Source organism: Pelodiscus sinensis, chromosome 5 (assembly GCF_049634645.1).
Source record: "Pelodiscus sinensis isolate JC-2024 chromosome 5, ASM4963464v1, whole genome shotgun sequence".
In the NCBI taxonomy this organism is placed as follows: Eukaryota; Metazoa; Chordata; order Testudines; family Trionychidae; genus Pelodiscus; species Pelodiscus sinensis.
In genome coordinates this window covers 73689200-73711005 of record NC_134715.1, presented here as the reverse complement: position 1 = coordinate 73711005, position 21806 = coordinate 73689200, and the positions used below count along the sequence as shown (strand labels likewise).

The following is a 21806-nucleotide window of genomic DNA, read 5'->3' as shown; positions in this document are numbered from 1 at the left end:
CTTTTTGTATGCTTCCTTTTTGTGCTTAAGTTAACCAAGGATTTCCCCTGTAAGCCAATCCGGTCTCCTACTATGTTTGCCTCTCTTGCTACGCGTCGGGATGGTTTCTTTCTGTGCCTTCAATAAGGCTTCTTTAAAATACTGCCAGCTGTCCTGGACTCCTTTCCCCTTCATGTTAGCATCCCAGGGGATTCTGCCCATCAGATCTCTGAGGGAGTCAAAATCTGCTTTTTGGAAGTTCAAGGTGTGTATCATACTACTCTCTTTCCTTCCTTTGGTCAGGATCCTGAAATCTACCATCTCATGATCACTGCTTCCCAGGTTGTCACCCACCTCCACTTCCCCTATCCCTATTAGTTCCTCCCTGTTTGTGAGCAGAAGATCAAGCTGTGCATGGCCCCTGGTCAGATCCTTCAGCACTTGTGTCAAGAAGTTATCCCCAATATTCTCCAAAAACTTCCTGGATTGCCTGTGTACTGCCGTATTAGTTTCCCAACAGATGTCAGGGTGATTAAAGTCCCCAACGAGAACCAGGGCCTGTGATCTGGCAGCTTTGCTCAGTTGTCCAAAGAAAGCCTCATCTACTTCATCCACCTGATCCGGTGGCCTGTAGCAGACACCAACCACATCACTACTCCTGTTGTTTGCTCCTTTAAATTTAACCCATAGACTCTCAACAGGTTTTTCTCCCTCTTTATACTGGAGTTCAGAGCAATCGTAGTGCTCTCTTACATATAGTGCAACTCCTCCTCCTTTTCTCCCCTGCCTGTTCTTCCTGAACAGTCTATACCCTTCCATGACAGCGCTCCAGTCATGCGAGTCATCCCACCAAGTCTCTGTTATCCCAATTAAGTCATATTTCTTGGACTGAGCCAGGGTCTCCAGTTCTTCCTGTTTGTTGCCCAGGCTTCTTGCATTACTGTACAAACACTTAAGGTAACCAGTTGATCGCCCTATCTTCTCCATTTGAAACAGGGATCCTCCTTTCTTGCTCCCTCCTCTCTGCATTTCTTCCCAGTATCCGACTTTCCCTCTCCCCTCAGGGTTTTGGTTGCCGTCCCCCAACAAACCTAGTTTAAAGCCCTCCTCGCTAGGTTTGCAAGCCTTCCCGCGAAGATGCTCCTTCCTATCTTCGTTAGGTGGATCCCATCTCTTCCTAACAAGCCTTGTGCCCGGAACAGAGTCCCATGGTCGAAGAAACCAATGCCCTCTCTGCAACACCACCTGCGCAACCACGCATTTACATCCTCAATTTGACGATCCCTGCCCAGTCCTTTCCCTTCAACTTGGAGGATGGACGAGAACACCACTTGCGCTCCGAATTCTTGGATCCTTCTTCCCAGCGCTATATAATTCGCAGTAACACGCTCAAGGTCATTCTTGGCTGTATCATTAGTTCCTACATGGAGAAGCAGGAAGGGGTAGCGATCCAAAGGTTTGATCAGCTTGCTAAGCCTCTCAGTGACATCCTGAATGTGAGCTCCCGGTAAGCAGCACACCTCTCGAGATTCCAGGTCCGGACGGCAGAGGGATGGCTCAGTCCCTCTTAGGAGGGAGTCCCCGACCACCACCGCCCATCGTTTCCTTTTAGGGGTGGTGGCCGTGGAACCCCCATCCCTAGAACTACGCATCCCATGCCTTCCAGTAGATGGTGCTCCCTTCTGGTTTCTTCCTTGTGAGGTCCCTTCCAGAGCTTTCAGCACTGCAGAGCCTGCGGAGAGAGCTTTAAAGCAATTGCTTACCTCTATAGCATTGGGGGATTCCCGTGCTGGCCTTTTTCCCCTTCTAGAAGTTACATGCTACCATTTCTCTTCTTGGTCACTTACTGCCCTCTCGGGCTCCTCTGCCTGCTGTGCTTGAAGGATTAATTGCTGCCTTCTATCGAGGAAGTCTTCATCCTCTCTGATCAAGCGTAAGGTCGACACTTGGGCCTCCAGTCCTCTAATTTTTTCTTCCAAAATCTCGACCAGCTTGCACTTCGTGCAGATGAAATCCGTTCTTTCTTCCGGGAGGAAGACAAACATGGCACACGCCGTGCAGGTAACAACAGCAGACACATCATCAACCATCGCTGCTGTCCTGTTTGCAAGCTCCTTGGTCACTTGCCCACTGCCTTATAAAGCCCCTCCCCCTAGCAAGGCTCAGCCAATCAGCAAAGGCTTCTAGAATTCTAACTTTAATTAGAAGCCAACAGTTTCCACCTGCCAATCACAGCCCCTACCAATCACAGCACAAACTCCATGAAGGGGAGGGGGAGGGTAAAGGGGAAGTTGGCGGGAGGGGAAAAAAAGCCTCACTCTCAAACACAGGGGAAAATAAATAAACAAAAAACAAAAAAGAACACACACCAACCCTCACTCACAAACACAAGCTCAGCACACAGCAAGAAAGCCCCAAACACAACACACACTTCCCTCAAGACTCCTGTATCGGCTTCTCCTGTACCTGGAGAACTCCCTCTCAAAACTCCCTGTTAGCACTCACCTGTTCGCAAGCATTGCAACTGTAACCAATGTCCTCCAGCTCAACACACACATTTTTAAAGTTGGATGCTACAGACTATATTTTGACTCTTTTCCACTATTTGATTGATTCACATTCAGAACACAATATATCTGTCTTCACCTAACACTGAGAATAGGTGACATTGCCTAGAAGATTCATCAGAGTTAGAAGAGCTTTTACCTGATCCTTTCTTTAAACTACAGGTGTCTCTGTTTTACAGAAAACATAACTGTTTAATACACAACTGTTCAACAATCATCAGGTAATACTTCAGAGGTACTTCATATATCCCATTGTTGATATTCTTCAAGAAAAAATGCAGAATGTACTTACCTCAAATGCAACACCCCCCCTTTTATACAACTTCAGAATGGAGTAATTTTGTATCATCTGTCACCATATCAGTTTTAAGATTTCTAACCTCTCAAACTTACTCCTCTTATTACACACCATATGATTTATGAGTACTGATAGGTAGAGAGACAGCTGTGAGATTAGGATTGTAACCCATCTCCAATCACCTTAGGAACAGTTTCTTTTGAAATGCGCTGTCACATTGAAATGGAATTACTACACATTTTGGGTCAATTCTGACATGTACCTTTAAATTAACTTGCTCAGTTGCCCAAATAAACATAAGAATAGCAATGTGTGATCTCTCTCCACCCTGGGGGTGATTCACCTGGGATTGGAGACAGAAGTAGCTTAGAGGAAGTAAGCAATCACACTAGGTTACAACTGGTCTCTTCAACAATAGTGCCAGTTACTGGAGCCAAAGTGCCCACAGTGGTAACACTGGATGAGTATCGGACCTAGAGCTTTGCAGACTAGGGAAGAAGACCCTACTTTGTCAGTTCTCTCACCTGCCTCTAGTGAGATAGGAAAATTCCAATTTTATGTATCATGGGAATTCCCAGAGTCACTGGGAACTGCAACACCTCCAACCCAGCTTCATGTAGTGGTGGTCTCCCCTGTCCCAAGTGAATCACCCCAAGGTAGGTAGAGAGATATCACACATCAATATGCTAGTATTCTCAATCAGTATGAAGAGGATTTCCCCAATCCTCTAATCTGTCTAGGTCACTCTGGACACTATCCTTGTCCTCCAGCGTATCTACCTCTCCCCCAGCTTAGTGTCATCTGCAAACTTGCTGAAGGAGCAATCCATCCCCTCATCATCCAGGTCATTAATAAAGATGTTGAACAAAACTGGTCCTAGAACTGAACCTTGGGGCACTCCACTAGAAACCAACCGGCAACCTGACATCAAGGCATTGTTCACTACCCATTAGGCCCGACAGTCTAGCCAGCTTTCAGTCCATGTATCCAATCCATAGTCCCTTAACTTGCTGGCAAGAATATTGTGGGATACTGTGAAAGTAAAGGTATATCACCATCCACTGACTTCCCCAAATCCACAGAGCCAGTTACCTCATCATAGAAGCTAATCAGATTGGTCAGGCCCGACTTGCCCTTCGTGAATCCACGTGGACTATTTCTGATCACTTTCCCCTCTACCAAGTGCTTCAAAATGGATTTCTTCAGGATCCCTTCCATGATTTTTCCGGGGACTGAGGTAAGGCTGACTGGTCTGTAGTTCCATGGATTGTCCTCCTTCCCTTTTTTAAGGCATATTTGTCTTTTTCCAATCATCTGGGATCTCTCTCAACCTCCATGAGTTTTCAAAGATAATGGCTAAGGTCAGCCACTCTCATGGCCAGGCCGCTGTGAGCCACTTGCGCGCTCATGGCCTGCACCGTTCCACTCTCAGCCTCCAGCCCGCTGTGTTGTACCCTGCATGTGCACGCTGGGTCACACACAACGTCCCAGCCTGCGCATGCTAGCAGCCGGCCGTGGAGCACAGGCAGCTGCTTCGAGGCCCAGACATAAGGTTGAGGGGGAAAGATGCCTGGCTCTGGAGAAGGGGAAGGAGGTTGGGGGGGGGGGGGCGGGTGCGCATGGCATCTTGGATGTGGCGCACAGGCTCTGGCTCCGGGATCTGAGCATAAGGTGGGGGGGGGGGGGGGGGGGAAGGGGGACTGGCTCTGGGGAAGGGATGGGGAGGGGAGGAGGATTGGGTTGCGCATGGCATCCTGGCTAGCTCATGCTCAAAACCAGCTGCTCAGCGCAGATGCCCCAGCGCCTGTAGGGAAACACACGGCTGTAGCAGCGGCTCTGGGACCCGAGAATTAGGTTAGAGTTGGGGGAGGGGGATTGAGATGGGAGTATGCCCCCTTATAGTACCTCCTGATAGTCTGGTATATCCGATAATCCGACACCATCTAGGTCCCAAAGGTGCCGGATTATCAGAAGTCTACAGTATTACTTTTTGAGATTTTGGCTTGCTGTTCTTCAAACTCCTTTTTGGCTTTTCTTAATTTTTTACACTTAATTTGACCAAATTTATGCTCTTTTCTATTTTCCTCAATAGGATTTGGCTTCCACTTTTTAAACAATGACTTTTTAAATCTCTCACTGCTTATTTTACTTGGTTGTTAAGCCATGGTGGCATTTTTTGGTTTTCTTATTGTGTTTTTTTAATTTTGGGTATACATTTAAATTGGTCCTCTATTATATCTTTCAAAAGGTTCCATGCATCTTGCAAGAATTTTACATTTGTCAGTGTACCTTTTAATTTCTGTTTAACGAATCTCCTCATTTTTATATAGTTCTGCTTTGTGACATTAAAAGCTTTAGTGTTGGAGTCCGGAGGTGTATTTCCCATTATAGAAATGTTAAATTTTCTTTCATTACATAAGCGGTCCAGTTATATTCATTTCTTGGACCAGATCCCGCACTCCACTTAGGACTGAATCAAGAATTGCCTTTCCTTTCATGGATTCCTGAAAAAGCTGCTCCGAGAAGCAGTCATTTAAGGTACTAAGGAATTTTATTTCTTCATCCCATCCTGAGGTGACATGTACCAGTCAATATGGGAATAGTTGAAATCCCCTACTATTATTGAGTTTTTGTTTTGATAGCCTCTCATATCTCCCTTAGCATTTCATAGTCACTATCACTGTCCTGACCAGGTGGTCGATAATATATTTCTACTGCTATATTTTTATTATTAGAGTATGAAATTACTACCCATAAATATTCTGTGGAATATTTTGGCTCATTTAAGGTTTTTACTTCATTTGATTCTACATTTTCTTTCACGTCTAGTGCCACTCCCCACCCTTCTGATATATTTCGTACCGTGGTATGACTATGTCCCATTGATTGTCCTCATTTCATCAAGTTGCTGTGATGCCTATTATATCATTAGCCTCCTTTAATATGAGGCCCTCTAGTTCACCCATCTTATTATTTAGACTTCTAGTGTTTGTGTATGAGCACTTCAAAAATTTGTCACTATTTATCTGTCTGCCATTTCCTGATATGTTAGACTCCTTTTCATTTGATTGTTTCTCATCTGATCTGACCCATACTTTATCATCTTCCATCCTCTCCAAACAAGTAAATAAAATAAAAATGCAGGGGGAAAAACAAACTAAGAGTACGTAGGTTTTTAAAACTCTATATATTTCTATTTACAAAAACAGATTTTCTTATATCTGATGCTTAATACATAATAAGGTTTAGCTACAATTTCACTTGTTTTATGTAGTTTTTCTATTGTAAATACAAAGTGTATTCTTTCCAGGTAAATGACATTAGTCATTAAGTAATGCTTTAGCTTTAAAATAGTTATCAATAACTGTACATCACATATGTAATGCATTCTTCGGAAAAGCATTGTGAGATCCAAGGACATTGCAAATTTCAAAAAAGCGATGAAGTACAACACTACATGCATTGTACTTAGATGATACTGGGTTTCAAGTATAGCACATTATGAGGCAAGATACAAGGATGTGCCCTTTTCAAGGACCTGATAAGTGGTCTTATTCTAGTAAAATATGTGCATGAATACTTTTATTGTCATTACAAAAGATCTGCAACATTCAAAAACAAAATAAAAAATGTCAAATCTATTCTCCCAATATTTATGCTTAGCCAAAATTTAGAATGCAATTTGGGATCATTATGTTACCATTTTTGCTTTTTGAATGAAAGCTAATTTAATATAATTATTGTGATTGTCTTCTCTAAACTGAGACACTCAGGATAAGACCGTAGGCCCTCATTTTAGAGGTATGTTGAGATCATTTTTTCCTTCGGTGTGAAAGTGGGTATCAGGGCTGCATGGTGCCTCTCACTTATACAGTGCACAATCACTCATGATCTAAGTTTTTGTCTATATTTTAATTCACTTGTCTAGATTAGGGAAGCTCCTAGAACTAGATTAGCATTCATCTCAGTCATCTAAATCAGAATAACATGACCTAGCTACTCTTGGATTTTACATTGGAATTGCTAGGGCATTGTGACGGGGTGAGGCAACCCCGCACTGGAAGGGCCCCCCCCAGCGAGGCAGGGGAAAGCGGCGCGGCTTGTCTCGCCGCCGCCGAGGACGCGTCCGGTGGGGTAACCGGGACGCGCCGCTCGGCAGGCGGGCGAGCGGGCGGGACCCCGAGCAACATAGGGGAGGGCGGTGACGGGGTGAGGCAACCCCGCACCGAGGAGGGCCCCCCCCCAGCGGGGCAGGAAGAGACGCCACGGCTGGACCTGCTGCCGCCGGGGACGCAGGCAGCAGGGCAGCCGGGACATGCCGCCAGGCTGGCGGCTCCAGGGACGCAGCCCGGGACAGCGCGGGGGAAGAACCCCCCCCCGGCAAGGTTAGTGGGGACAACCGGGCAGGGACGGCACCCCACCAGCCTCGGGGCGGGCAGCCCCGCGGGCGCCCCAGCCGGCCCTATGCCCCACAGCTGCAGGAGAGGGAGAGAACGCTGGGGGGTGAGGAGAAACAGCTGGGGAGGAGAAGCTGGGGCCGTGGATGAGCACAGGTGTGAGTGTTCTGGAGGGGCGGGGCGGCACCTTCCCCAGGTATAAAGTCAGGAGAGGCAGAAGCAGGGGGGGAGGAGAAGGAGGACGCTGGAGTCAGAGACTGAGAGACACTGAGGAGGCGGCGAGACCAGCCAGCTGGTGAGCGGACGAGCGAGGGCGTGAGGAAGCAGCCCAGGGCGGGTGTACTGGAGCCCGAGGGTTGATGCGTTGCGGCTCTGTGCCCCATCAGCCAGGTCGGGGGAGAGAAGAGCATCTCCCCCGCCTTAGGGCCCTGGGCTGGGGTCTGGAGAGAGGGAGGGCCCGGACCCCCCTCACCTCCTCGCTCGCGGGATCCTCGGGGCAACCACCGGGAGGGCCGACCCGGCGCCGCGGCACCGAGACTGGGACCTTCCGGGACGGCAACCGTGGGAGTGTGACTGCCCAGGACGGGGTGGGCTCACGGACCCCGTAACACGTGGTGGAGAATGTGGGTACAGGGCCCCCGAACGGAAGGGGGGCGCTAGCGGAGCAGGGGTGGCTCTTGGGCACAGATAAGGGTGGAGGTTTGTGGTCTTCTCTCTAAGGGGGCCGCCCAGATGGAGCCGGCAAAGGTGTTGGAGTGGGTGATGGAAAACCAGCGGCAGCAGCAGCAACAACAGACGCAGATCGTGCAACAGCTGGCGGCGCAGTTTCAAGAGCAACAACGGCAACTGGTTAGAGAGCTCACGGAACACCAACAGGCGGTAGGGGCCCGCCGAGGGAGAGGGGAAGCCCCCTGGCCAGGGGAAGAAGACACAGCGGGAGGAGTCCAGCCGCCCGTTCGTTTAGCTAAGTTAGGCCCGGCGGATGACGTGGAGGCCTTCCTCGTAACCTTTGAGCGAGTGGCCACGGCGGCAAGATGGCCGGAAGAACACTGGGCGACTATAGTAGCTCCCTACTTGTCCGGACCGGCCCAGATGGCATATCGGGGGTTGCCCGCGAGGGAGGCGCTCCACTACTATAAAGTGAAGGAGGCCATATTAGACCAGGTAGGGATAACCCCCGAAACGTACCGCCAGCGGTTCCGGCAAGAACGATACCGGCCAGGAGACCGGCCCCGCGCAGTGGCCCATCGCCTGAAAGAGTCCGGGATGCGGTGGCTGGAACCCGAGCCCAAGACGGGGATGCAGGTGGCGGAGCTCGTCATTTTGGAACAGTTTATACAGGTGCTCCCGGGGGAAGGACAGAGGTGGGTTCGGCGTCACCGGCCCTCCACGTTAGCTGAAGCCGTGACGTTGATGGAGGATTTTGTGGCCGCAGAAGGAACGGAGGAGCGCGGGAAGAATCCGGTGAGTGGTCCGCCCGGGAGAGCGTCAATTGCAAGTAAGGGCCCCGCCGGGAGGGGAGAGCGAAGGCAGTCGGCGGAACCGGGGCCAGTCTGGGGACGGAAGTTAGCACCCGTATGGCGGAACCCAGCAGAAGAACCCAGGGCGGAGAAGAGGGGGCTCGGCCCCGAGGGAGACAACGGACGGAAGGTGGGGCCACCTAATAAGCTGGTCTGCTTCCAGTGCGGGCAGGAGGGCCACTTCCGCCGGGAGTGCCCTGTAATGGACTGTACTTTCGGAAGGGTGATGACCTCGGAGGCCCAGAAGGCGAAACCCCTGCCGAGTAAGGTGATGGCCAGGGTAAAAGTGGGGGGCCGTATTGTGGAGGCGCTGGTGGACTCCGGCTGCGGACAGACGATGGTACGGGCAGACCTGGTCGAAGGGGGAGCAGCTACGGGAGGGCCCATCTGGATGCAGTGTGTCCACGGGGACGTCCGCCCTTATCCGACGGCTTGGGTCCAGATAGAGGACGGACGGCATACCGAGACGTGGCGAGTGGCGTTAGCCCCAAACCTGGCGTACCCCGCCCTGCTGGGATACGACTGGCCGGGCCTGGGCCCCTTGCTCCGACAATGGGGGCAGGCCGTGACATCACCCGAGGACGACCCCGGGGAAAGGGTGCCGGAGGTGGCGCAGGGGGAAGAAGCCCAGGCCCCGACTAGCGGGCACCCTACGGGAGGGGCTACGCCGGCTGGTACCGGAGAGGATACCCAGCTGTCTAATCTGGAGGTAGACGAAGGGGACTTCATCCAGCTTCAGCGGGAAGACCCCTCGCTTCAGCGAGCCTGGGACCAAGCTACGGCCCCGGGTGAAGGAGACGGGCCTCAGGAGACCTATGGCCAGAATCCCCGATTTGAGGTACGCGGGGATCGATTATACCGGGTGACCCAGGAGAGGGAGGGGCGTGAGACGGTCCGCCAGCTATTAGTCCCCACCAGGTATAGGTGGCGGGTCTTGGAATTGGCGCACGCCCACCCCTGGGCCGGGCACCTGGGGCGGGAGAAGACCCAACAGCGCGTGCTGCAAAGGTTCTTCTGGCCAGGGGTATATCGGGCTGTCCGGGACTTTTGTGACTCCTGCCCACAGTGCCAGCTGACGGCCCCAGCAGGGATCCCGAGGGCCCCGCTCATCCCGCTCCCGGTGGTGGGTGTCCCTTTCGAGCGGGTGGCTTTCGACCTGGTAGGGCCGGTCGAGAAGTCAGGACGGGGGCACCAATTTATATTGGTTTTAATAGACTACGCAACTCGGTATCCCGAGGCCGTCCCATTGCGGTCCACCACGGCGTCCGTGATCGCGGGAGAGCTGGTAAAAATCTTCGCGAGGGTAGGGCTCCCTCGGGAGGTGTTAACGGACCAGGGCCCAAATGTCACATCCCGGGTAATGAGCGAACTCTGTCGGATGCTGCGGATTAAAACCTTACGCACCTCCGTGTACCACCCCCAAACGGATGGCCTCGTAGAACGATTTAACAAGACGCTGAAAGCAATGATAAGACGGTTTATACATGACGACCCCCGGGAATGGGATAAGATGTTGCCGGCCCTGTTGTTTGCTGTCAGGGAAGTGCCCCAGGCCTCCTCGGGGTATTCCCCATTTGAATTGTTGTACGGGCGGCAACCACGGGGAATATTAGACCTGGTGAAAGAGAACTGGGAGGAGCAAGAGTCGAGGGCCCGGGGGACAGTCCACTATGTGCTGCAACTCCGGGAAAGGTTGAGAGCACTGGGGGAGTTAGCGAAAAACAATCTAGAAAAGGCTCAGGAGCACCAGGAAAGACGCTACAACCAGGGGGCCCGTTTGAGGGAATTCGCACCAGGAGATCGGGTCCTGTTGCTATTGCCAGACCGAGATTCCAAGCTGATGGCGAGGTGGCAGGGCCCATTTGAGGTTCTCCGGAGGGTTGGGAAGGTGGACTATGAACTGAGGTTACAAGGGAAAAGGAAGGACACCCAGATATACCATGTAAACCTCTTAAAGAGGTGGAAGCCCCGAGAAGCACTATTGGTGGATCCGCGGCCCCTCGAGTTAGACCTCGGCCCTTGGTGTGAGCCAGAGGAAAAACCCTGGATAGAGGGAGAACTGGCGCCCGCGCAGAGGAAAGAGATGGAACAGCTGCTACAGACGTTTCCACACGTACTAACAAGCCATCCAGGTAAGACGACCCTCGCCGCCCATGAGATAGACACGGAGCCCGGGAAGAGAGTCCGCAACCCGCTCAGGCCATTACCACGGAAGTTATGGGAGCCCGTGAAACAGGAGTTACAGCTGATGTTACAGTGGGGGGTGGTAGAAGAATCGCATAGTGACTGGCGGAGCCCGATAGTGCTGGTTCCAAAGGCAGACAAGACATTGCGGTTCTGTATAGACTTCCGGGGGGTGAATGCGATCTCGCGCTTCGACGCCTACCCCATGCCCCGGGTGGAGGAGTTGCTCGAGCGTATTGGAGAAGCCCAGTACCTCTCCACGATTGACCTCACGAAAGGCTACTGGCAAATTCCTCTGACCCCCGGAGCCAGGGAAAAGACCGCTTTTGCCACTCCCTTTGGGCTGTACCAATTTGTGACGATGCCATTCGGGCTCCATGGCGCCGCGGCAACATTCCAACGGCTCATGGACCGAATACTGCGGCAGCACCAGGCCTTCGCCGTCGCGTATATTGACGACATCGTCATATTTAGCACAACCTGGGAGCAACACCTGAAACATGTGCAGGCCATCCTCAAAACCTTAGCGGAGGCGGGTTTAACAGCAAACCCAAAGAAATGCAAATTCGGACGCCGGGAAGTGTCATATCTAGGCTACACCGTGGGGGGAGGGCGCCTAAAGCCCTTAGTCGACAAGGTGAGTGCGGTACGGGATTGGCCTTTACCCACAACCAAGAGACAGATACGTCAGTTCCTGGGGTTAGCGGGGTACTACAGACGATTTATAGCCGACTTCGCCACCCTAGCGGCCCCGTTGACAGACATGACGCGGAACAACCAACCCCAAAAAGTAAGATGGACCGAAAGGGGCAGGCAGGCATTTGAGACGATCAAACGACGCCTGGTGTCCGCCCCTATATTACGACAACCCGACTTTTCAAGACCATTCATCCTGCAGACGGACGCCTCAGAGGTGGGGCTCGGGGCAGTGTTAGCGCAGGAAGTCGAAGGGGGGGAGCATCCCATACTATACCTGAGTCGCAAACTGTTCGATCGGGAAAAGAACTATGCGACTATTGAGAAAGAGGCCCTGGCAGTTAAATGGGCCATTGAGGCTTTACGTTATTACCTTCTAGGGGACCGGTTCCTGTTGATCACAGACCACGCACCGTTGAAGTGGATCCAGTCGATGAAAGAGACTAATGCACGAATAATGCGGTGGTATTTAGCTCTCCAACCATACTGTTTCCAAGTGGTACACCGCCCGGGGGCGGCGCACCAGAACGCGGACTTCCTATCGCGAAGTATAAAGGAGGCTGAGGGGACGAAAGGACCCCCAGAGCTCGACTTACGGGGGGAGGTGTGTGACGGGGTGAGGCAACCCCGCACTGGAAGGGCCCCCCCCAGCGAGGCAGGGGAAAGCGGCGCGGCTTGTCTCGCCGCCGCCGAGGACGCGTCCGGTGGGGTAACCGGGACGCGCCGCTCGGCAGGCGGGCGAGCGGGCGGGACCCCGAGCAACATAGGGGAGGGCGGTGACGGGGTGAGGCAACCCCGCACCGAGGAGGGCCCCCCCCCAGCGGGGCAGGAAGAGACGCCACGGCTGGACCTGCTGCCGCCGGGGACGCAGGCAGCAGGGCAGCCGGGACATGCCGCCAGGCTGGCGGCTCCAGGGACGCAGCCCGGGACAGCGCGGGGGAAGAACCCCCCCCCGGCAAGGTTAGTGGGGACAACCGGGCAGGGACGGCACCCCACCAGCCTCGGGGCGGGCAGCCCCGCGGGCGCCCCAGCCGGCCCTATGCCCCACAGCTGCAGGAGAGGGAGAGAACGCTGGGGGGTGAGGAGAAACAGCTGGGGAGGAGAAGCTGGGGCCGTGGATGAGCACAGGTGTGAGTGTTCTGGAGGGGCGGGGCGGCACCTTCCCCAGGTATAAAGTCAGGAGAGGCAGAAGCAGGGGGGGAGGAGAAGGAGGACGCTGGAGTCAGAGACTGAGAGACACTGAGGAGGCGGCGAGACCAGCCAGCTGGTGAGCGGACGAGCGAGGGCGTGAGGAAGCAGCCCAGGGCGGGTGTACTGGAGCCCGAGGGTTGATGCGTTGCGGCTCTGTGCCCCATCAGCCAGGTCGGGGGAGAGAAGAGCATCTCCCCCGCCTTAGGGCCCTGGGCTGGGGTCTGGAGAGAGGGAGGGCCCGGACCCCCCTCACCTCCTCGCTCGCGGGATCCTCGGGGCAACCACCGGGAGGGCCGACCCGGCGCCGCGGCACCGAGACTGGGACCTTCCGGGACGGCAACCGTGGGAGTGTGACTGCCCAGGACGGGGTGGGCTCACGGACCCCGTAACAGGCATGGCCACACTTACATTATAAGAACACCTTTTTCTTGGTCTATATCTATGCTGAGAGAAAAAAAAAAAAAGGTCTGTATTTAGGTTAAGGAACTCACAGTAGCTACCTGGGATTAAAATAGCAATGAAGACATGGCAACTCACTTTTCACATATTGTTGGTGGCTCCAGTGTAACCCCATGTTTTCATATAGTCTGTAACTTAAACTACTCATCTCAGGTAAGAGCTATGTTGCCTTGTCTACAATATTACTTTAATCCCTATTATCTAAAACAGATTAGTTAACCCAATTTGGGAACACATGTTCTTGTGCAGTGTAAACATACCCCAAGTGTAGGTGAGGCTCCAGATGAGAATAAAGGGCTATGGCAGAGTATGGTATAATTGTCACACTAGTCTTGTATTCCTCTTTTGACCCCTGTGGAGGGCTCTCACAATGGACAATTCAGTCTTTAAGGAAAAAATAGGGGGACAATCCTTAAATGTACACAAAAAAACTAAGCTCACTGCTATTAATAGATAATTGTATATGCACATCCAACTGTACCAAAGCAGCAGGTGTAAGTTAACACTGCATCTTTCTTGCTGTGTGCTGAGCTTGTGTCTGTGAGTGAGGGTTGGTGTGTGTTCTTTTTTGTTTTTTGTTTATTTATTTATTTATTTTCCCCTGTGTTTGAGAGTGAGGCTTTTTCCCCCCCCACATCCTTTCTGCCCTCCCCCTCCCCTTGATGGAGTTTGTGCTGTGATTGGCAGGTGGAAACTGTTGGCTTCTAATTAAAGTTTGAATTCTAGAAGCCTCTGCTGATTGGCTGAGCCTTGGTTGGGGGAGGGGCTTTATAAGGCAGTGGGCAAGCTACTAAGGAGGTTGCGAACAGGTGAGTGCTAACAGGGAGTTTTGAGAAGGAGTTTGGAAGGGGAGAGGGAAGGGCGGGAGATTCTCTTGCCTTTCTTTTTAAATCCCTTTTCCAGGACAGCAGCGATGGTTAGTGATGAAATTAAATAGCATACGTTAGGCTGAAATGTAGATATTAACTACTTGCCTGCCTTGAAAGACGGTACAAGGTGTATGGTATATTGGTTTGGGAAGTGACTGTTTCAATTCTAAATACTACATGTAGATATGAGATTAAGTTCTGTGTGTCAGAGGTATCCATAAACAGGGCTGAAACATCGGAAGACAGGGATACTTATCTGTGTTCATGTTTGGTATGAATTGTAGAATACTAGAAATGGAGAGGTCATTGAGTGCAAGACCATGCACCATTTAGAAGACCCATCATATTTTGACATGCTCAATTTTTAAATTTTAGCTCACTGCACATGAAATAAGCAGCAAAGGAAATGCAAGTATGCTGGTACAGTTAAATGTGTTGGTCATGCCAGTATAGCACAGTGTGATGAATATTCAATTCTTCATTAGTTCTACCAACCAAAGGGTTCATTAGTGTCTCTAAGACAGTCTTATACTGAGGGCAATTTATAGCCATGCTACCTCAGGAGGAGTGCAGCCAGTGTTGTCATCCTGCAAGGAGAGTAACACTCCGTTGTGGCTTACCAACTCTGAAACAAGAGCACTGGTTCCTCTACCCCTCATTTGCTTTCTACCCCAAGTGGGTTTTGAAGAGAACAGCTAATGCATCTTGGCTTTTACGGATTGCTACTGTACAGGCATACAGGAATGAGGGCTTCTCTTTCTGCATTATTATTATGTAATCTCCAGGCCTCAGAACTTTCTGTCTGCACTGTCGGAACAGAAAATGTGGTTTCCACAAAATCAAAAAGTTGCTGACTTTTCTTTTTTTTGTTTTGTTTTGCTCTATCAGGAAAATGTAAGTGAATCAAAGGACTTAATTTTATATTGAGTTGATCCAAATCAAAATTTTTTGATTTGCTGAACTTAATCTATATTTTTTAGGTTAATTTGGCTGCTATGGAGCTTTACAGGAATTGCAGGCCCATTCTCCCTTATGGGACAATTCTCTAGGCCAGGGCTGGGCAAAAGGGCCTCCACAGGCTGGATCTGGCCTGCCAAGAAGGCTGATCTGGCTCATGGAGGTCCTGCTGCTCTCTTGCCCACAAGCCAATTAGGGTCTGTGGCGGGAAAGCATGGAATTGTCCTGGCTCTTCCCCTTCCACACGAGGCCCTGCCCCTTCCGCAGCAGCCCGGAGCCACTTCAAAAATATCAGAAGTGGCCCCCAATAAAAAATGATTGCCTACTCCTGCTCTAGACATCCAGTCTCCCATGATGCCGCACTTTGACTAAGTTGCTAAGGTACACCATGGAAGATTTGGTTCAACCAGGGTTCCTGGTTCATAAGAGGGGATGGGGCATGAAATATCTGAGCTACGACTTTCAAAAGGTACAATTTAATGTCATGCTGACCCAAAATTAAAATGTTGATATTCCTGAATCAAAGCTTTTCAGATCTTTTCATTCCAAGAAAAGTTAAAAATTTTCAACCTGACAAAGGAAAAAAGTAGTTTGTCAAAATGTTTCAATGTACCACCACAGAGCAGAAATTCCCATTTTTAACCAGCTCTAATCAAGAGACAAGTTTCCAGTGTTAATTTAATTCCAGCTTCTAAGCAATGCAACCCACTATCAGCAAGCCCCAATTTAATGTCATGCTGACCCCAAATTAAAATATTGATATTCCTGAATCAAAGCTTTATAGATCTTTTCATTCCAAGAAAAGTTAAAACTGGTTTTATTTTTAAAGAAAAGTGCTGGTTTTATTTTTAATCAAGGACTCATACACAACATTAAAGGGGAAGCATTCCCTAATTTCCTTCCAATCTTTGCTTTACAGAAGAGACAGAATGTTGAATATTAGAAGACTTCTGCTCCTCCCAATCTTAATAAAAAAAGATTCTTAACTTTTAACTGAGGTAGGAAGGAAAAGAGGCTAATCTGACAAACACACACATTTCACAAATCCAATACAACTATTTATGCTGTCTCACAGTAGCTCTAGTAATCTTGAAAGTTCATATTTAATATCCAAAGACTATACACAATACCATAGAACACAGAAGTTATGCTACAGTATTGACAGAGGAAACTGAGAGACTTACATATAGAATGAATGTTTTGTTAGTTCGATGTGGTAATTCCTCTGTACAATATGTATAAACTACCAAGAGAAGCTGAGATATTTTTGGCTTCAGTATCGTCAACAGGCAAATGATACTAGCTCTGAGTTCCTTAACTGAACTGAGATTCTGCAAAATCATCCGTCTCCTGGTGACTGGCTGAAATTAGAATGTGGATACAAGTGCACTGAGACTTGCCTCTGTTCAGGTGGAAGAGATACTTGTTACTAGACAGGGAAACATTTAGACCAGCATAGACAGGCTATGTTTGCACTTTACATCGTGAGTACACCCCAATTGCAACACATGGTTCTTAGTTTCCTGAATGATAAGTCATAATATCTTATACTATTTTTGGCTTGCCAAAGGCAGTGAATCATTCGCACTTTTGCCATGTCCAGGCTTGATTACCCTAATTCACTTTATTTGGGTAAATTTACCAAGAAAACATGTCAATTAGCAAGAATTCCACCATCATTCCATTAGTACAATGGCTTGGCAGAAACAAAACACATTCACACAAGACTCTGCTCTGGCTTTATGTTCACATAGAAGTAAAATTTGACAGGTTTACAATGACCTTTAGAGTTTTACGTGGTCTGGGACTCTCCGACCATAACCCATCAGAAAGTATACAGATATGCTATGAAGTGGTCAATTTCAGCAGCAGAATCACCTTAGTATAAGATGGCAGGAATAATGGATTAAAGGTGGCTAAGCCTCCCCACATAAGATATTATGCACTGCCCTTTGGAGAGGTGCTGCCAGCCTTCTGCCTGTGAAGTGCCACCACCAAAAGGGCACCGGAGCCATGGCTCCACCTGCTGTCTGTCCCATAGTCTGACTCCAGAATCCTGCCCTTTCCTCATGGCCACTGCTCCATTTAAGTCTGCCTTTTCCACTCAAGGCCAGTCATGCTTCTTCACCCCTTTTCCCCCCCATCCACAACTCATGCTTCTCCAACACTTCCCCCATAACCCTCCTGACCCCATCTGTCATGACTCCACTCCATCCTCTGTGGCCTTCCCCCTGTCTTCTTTTAGCACCTTTTCACCTTGAGAGGTAGAGAGTTATGGGTGCCAGGGTCCCTCAGAAAAGGAGGCAAAAAAGCATGGGCAGCAGGGCCCAAGGGGTCAAGTGTTATGAGTAGTGGGCAGGGAATGGCCACAATGGAGGGGGCAAAGAGGCATGAAGAGAGCCATGTGCAAAGAGGCAGAGGGGAGCTTTGGGGAGGGGACAGAGCAATGTGGGAACTTTGGGAGAGGGCGCCATGTGAGACCACACTTCAAAAGGGTTTCTAGCACTCAGGCCAATTCTGCCCAAATGCAGGAGATATACACCACCCATGTAGGGCTTCCTTTATGAAATACACTTGTTTAGCAATATGTCTGAGCTACATGCTGGTGAAGCCTCAAAAAATGTAAGACCTATTTATCTGCTTTTACAATTTGATTAAGGTTTTTTGTTCTGCTTATTGTTTTATGCTTCATCTCCTACATAGGAAGCCACTAGTTACCAAGGCAATAGGCAAGATTCTACATGGAGTCAGCAGGTTAAGTGAATATGTTGCTAAATTGGGACTCGGGAGACCTGGAGGTCTATTCCAAACTCCATCACTGACCAGCTATGTGATCTTTGGTAAATCATATCACCTCTGTGTGTAAGTGTCTCTTTTCCCACTATATGTGTGTTTATATTGGGAGCTCCCTGTGGGGTAGCTAATAGTCTTTTGCTATGCATTTATTCAAAGCCTAAGAATAAGACCCCATTCTCAGTCATGGACCCTAGCTGCTATCATAATAAATTAGTATGATAATCTGAAATTTCTTACTTTGGTTGTTGCATGTGAATTCAAAAGGATATTGTTCTCCCTAGAGCAGGGGTGGGAAAATTCTGGCCCGCAGTCCAGATCTAGTTCATGGAATTAGTCCCTGGTGGGCGCCCATCTCTACGTTTACCTGTGCCGCTATAGGTATCAGATAATTGCAGCTCTCGTTGGCCGTGAATTGCCATTTGCAGCCAATGTGAGCAGCGAGAAGTGTGTCCCAGTCTGCGTCACTTCCCAACGCTCATATTGGCTTCAAACGGCGATCTTCAGCCAAGAGGAGGAACCATCATCTGATACCTGCAGAGGTGCAGGTAAACATAGTGTTGGTGGCCCGGTTGGGACTAACCCTGGTCGGCTGCTATTTTTTTATTGCCCGCTTCTGCCCTAGAGGCACATTGTTGCCTCCTATTAGTATGAATGGAAGTTGTGGAATGTACCGAGGGAAAAATGAACCCACAAACTACACTAAACAGGAATGCTTTTATAAACAGGAATATGTTATAAGAAAAATGAAATTTACTGCTGATAGTACACATTACTGTAAAACTCAACAGAGCCTTTGATGTTAGTTGTATTAAATTTTAATGAAAATCTTATTATGGCAATTCGGATGTTTAAGATAGTTATAGGTTTGGAAACAGTCTAGCACTGACATGTCAGCATAACCAAACCACTTCCAGCTAAGTACTCTGAGAATGTAGGATAATAACAACCGGTTCTGCTTTACTTCACTCTGATGGGTCTTGTGCCCAACAAGCACAAATAGTGGCTTGACAGAAGCATAAATGTCCAGAAATAAAAGAGACTTATGTGGAACAGGAAGGGCTGCTTTCAGTAACAATTAACAATAAGGATGGATCGAGAATATAATAGACATTGCAATATTTTAAGAAATGTGGGTACCATCTACAATACATCTCATGCTACATAGTAAAAGCATTTTAAATAATTCTGTATTTACTTTAATAAATGTTACTCATAGCATCTCTTGGTTGTCCTGCAAGCTGTTGCTTATCTTACTAAGAATAAATTATTCAGTGATTTGCTAAAAATATTTGTTACAGACAATTTTGAGGGAGCAGATGATAAAATATGGAGAAAAATATTTGTATGAATTCATTCATGAGATTATTTATTCAGTAATTGTAAATGAAGCAGAACAAATACAGCACATCACTGATAATTTGCTTTTGCAATTTTGTAATTACTATTTAGGACAATTATTGAACTTTCTTACCATATGCTGAAAGATGGTATCAAGGGGCACTAACTTCTCATTTTACGTCTTTCTCTTATGAGCCTTTTAAGTCTGCTTCTGATGTAAAGCTATTGAAGCCCATCATAAAGTCCTGTTGATAACACATGCAGTATCTCATTAGGCCATGCTATTACTTGACTCCCAAGAAGAGCAACATAAAGGGGATAACACTGTATTACAGTGCTTCTCTGAATGAGACCTTTTGTGTGAAATAAAACAAAGATATATATATTTTTAAACTCCCTGCAAGTATTTGAATGAAAACACAGATGTATACCACCTTAAGGGGGTTTGGATCAAAACTCTCTCAGGGTTTTGCTGTGACTCTTGAAGTTGTATGACCAGCCATCTTTTTTAGTTGATCTTTTATAATACTGATTTTTTTTTCCTTTCAGAACTGTAAAAAATAAAACTTCAAAAAGGTCTGCAAAGACAATGGTATATCTTCAAGTAATGAAAAAAGAAGTTTGAAATGGTTTCATCTATGAAGAAAAGTATCCCTTTTTTGTTAATGTTTTTAAAAAAACCTCTTTAGAAAGAGTCTTTTAAATAAACTCTTTCCAATCTTTGTTACAGACAAGCTCTAGAAACATAGTTCTTCAGTCTAACAGGGACAATACAACCAGGGCACTTTAAGATAAAAGCTTGTTTTCAGATAAGAATGCTTTGAAGCTAGAAGATCCACAACAATGTCTCACTTCTCCATGTCAAGCATGTGACTCCAGAGCACTTTCAACAGCAAATGTCTAAACATAAAGCATGTAAAAAGAAATAATTAAAACCCAAAACATGTTTAATGTCGCAAGAAAAGAAGAGAGGCATCAAACTGAACTCATTTGCTTTGTCATATCATGCACAGAATATATGCAATGGAATCCTCATTTGCAAATGTTTGCTCCATCAAAAATCATCATTAGGATATACTTTCTAGGCAGCACACAGAGTGAACTAATGCACATCCTGACTGCAGGTGTTGATTAGACATTTCTGTTCAAACTAAGAATTACCCAAACACTGCTACATCTAAATTGTCCTGTTTTTCCTCTACAAGTAAAGTTAATGGATTCCATAGGGATGAAGACTTACAGAAAATCTAAACTTCAGGGAAAAATACAGGCTAAAAAGAAAGAAGAGAGAAGCACTATGTGAACTCACATCAAATCTGTCTGAGGAACACTTACTTACTATAGATGTCAATTAAAAATAGCTTACAGCGCACCATGTACGAACTAGTACAGTAAACTTCCGATAATCCGGCACCTTTAGGACCCAGGGGGGTGCCGGATTATCAGATATGCCGGACTATCAGGAGGGGGGGCTATGAGGGGTCTGGAGTGGGGTGGGAGGGGATGCCACCCCAGACCCCTCATAGCCCCCCTTACGATAGTCAGGCTCTGCCCCAGGAGTCACTGATTCAGCCGCTGCTGGTCAGTTTCAGCAGCAGCTGAATCGGGGATGCCTGCAATAGAGCAGCTGGGGTGCTGCCGGGTTGGTCCTGTAGCACTGCCCCTCGGGGCTGCGGGACCAACCCAGCAGCGCCCTAGCTGCTCTTGGGGACGCCTGGGACAGAGCAGCTGGGGTACTGCCTGGTTGGTCCCGTAGTGCTGCCCCTCGGGGCTGCGGGACCAACCCGGCAGCACCCCAGCTGCTCTTGGGGACGCCTGGGGCAGAGCAGCTGGAGTGCTGCTGGGTTGGTCCTGCAGGGCCAAAGGACGGCGCTGCGGGACCATCCCGGCAGGACCCCAGCTGCTCTGCCCCAAGGGTCCCCGATTCAGCCGCTGCTGAAACAGATCAGCGGCTGATTCCAGGAAGCCCAGGGTAGAGCAGCTGGGGTCCTGCTGGGTTGGTCCCGCAGCGTCAAGGGGCGGCGCTACGAGACCAACCCCGCAGCACCCAGCTGCTTTGCCCCAGGCGTCCGGATTCAGCCTGCTGGTCAGTTTCAGCAGCGGCTGAATCCGGACGCCTGGGGCAAAGCAGCTGCGGTGCTGCCGGGTTGGTCCCGCAGCCCCGAGGGGCAGCGCTACCAGACCAAGCTGGCAGCACCCCAGCTGCTCTGCTCCTGGCTTCCCCGATTCAGCTGCTGGTCAGTTTCAGCATCAGCTGAATGGGGGAAGCCTGTCCGGCTGCCCCAGCACTTCCGGGTTCCTGATGGTGCCGGACCATCAGGAGTCCCGGAGCATTGGATGCCGGACTAATGGAGTTTTACTGTACCTGGGTTGACTGACTCAGCTACATGCTCGGTATCCCATGATGCTGCATAAATTCCTTTGGGAGGCTTACAGCAACTTTTAATAATACAGATTTCAGAAAACAGACTTTGAGGAATTAAAGCAATTACTGAATAATAGCCCCTCTTGCCAATGATACAGTATGTTTTCCACAAGCTATGACATGCTAGTCT

At 49.0% G+C, this 21806-nt stretch overlaps 1 protein-coding gene and 1 long non-coding RNA gene across 4 annotated transcripts in view; one reads left to right on the top strand and one right to left on the bottom strand.

Moving 5' to 3' along the window:
• TENM3 (teneurin transmembrane protein 3) overlaps positions 1–21806 on the bottom strand; it is a 2294790-nt gene that overhangs the window by 1270074 nt on the left and 1002910 nt on the right. The gene's annotated exons all lie outside the window — the stretch shown is intronic.
• Positions 14060–20694, top strand: LOC112546948 (uncharacterized). Of its 2 annotated transcripts, XR_012904254.1 has the most exons (4): positions 14060–14100; positions 16037–16115; positions 17821–17979; positions 19801–20694. It is a non-coding gene; the product is annotated as an uncharacterized LOC112546948 (long non-coding RNA). The 2 variants fall into 2 exon arrangements; XR_003090678.2 differs by lacking the exon at positions 16037–16115 and having other exon boundaries at positions 14062–14100; positions 19801–20692.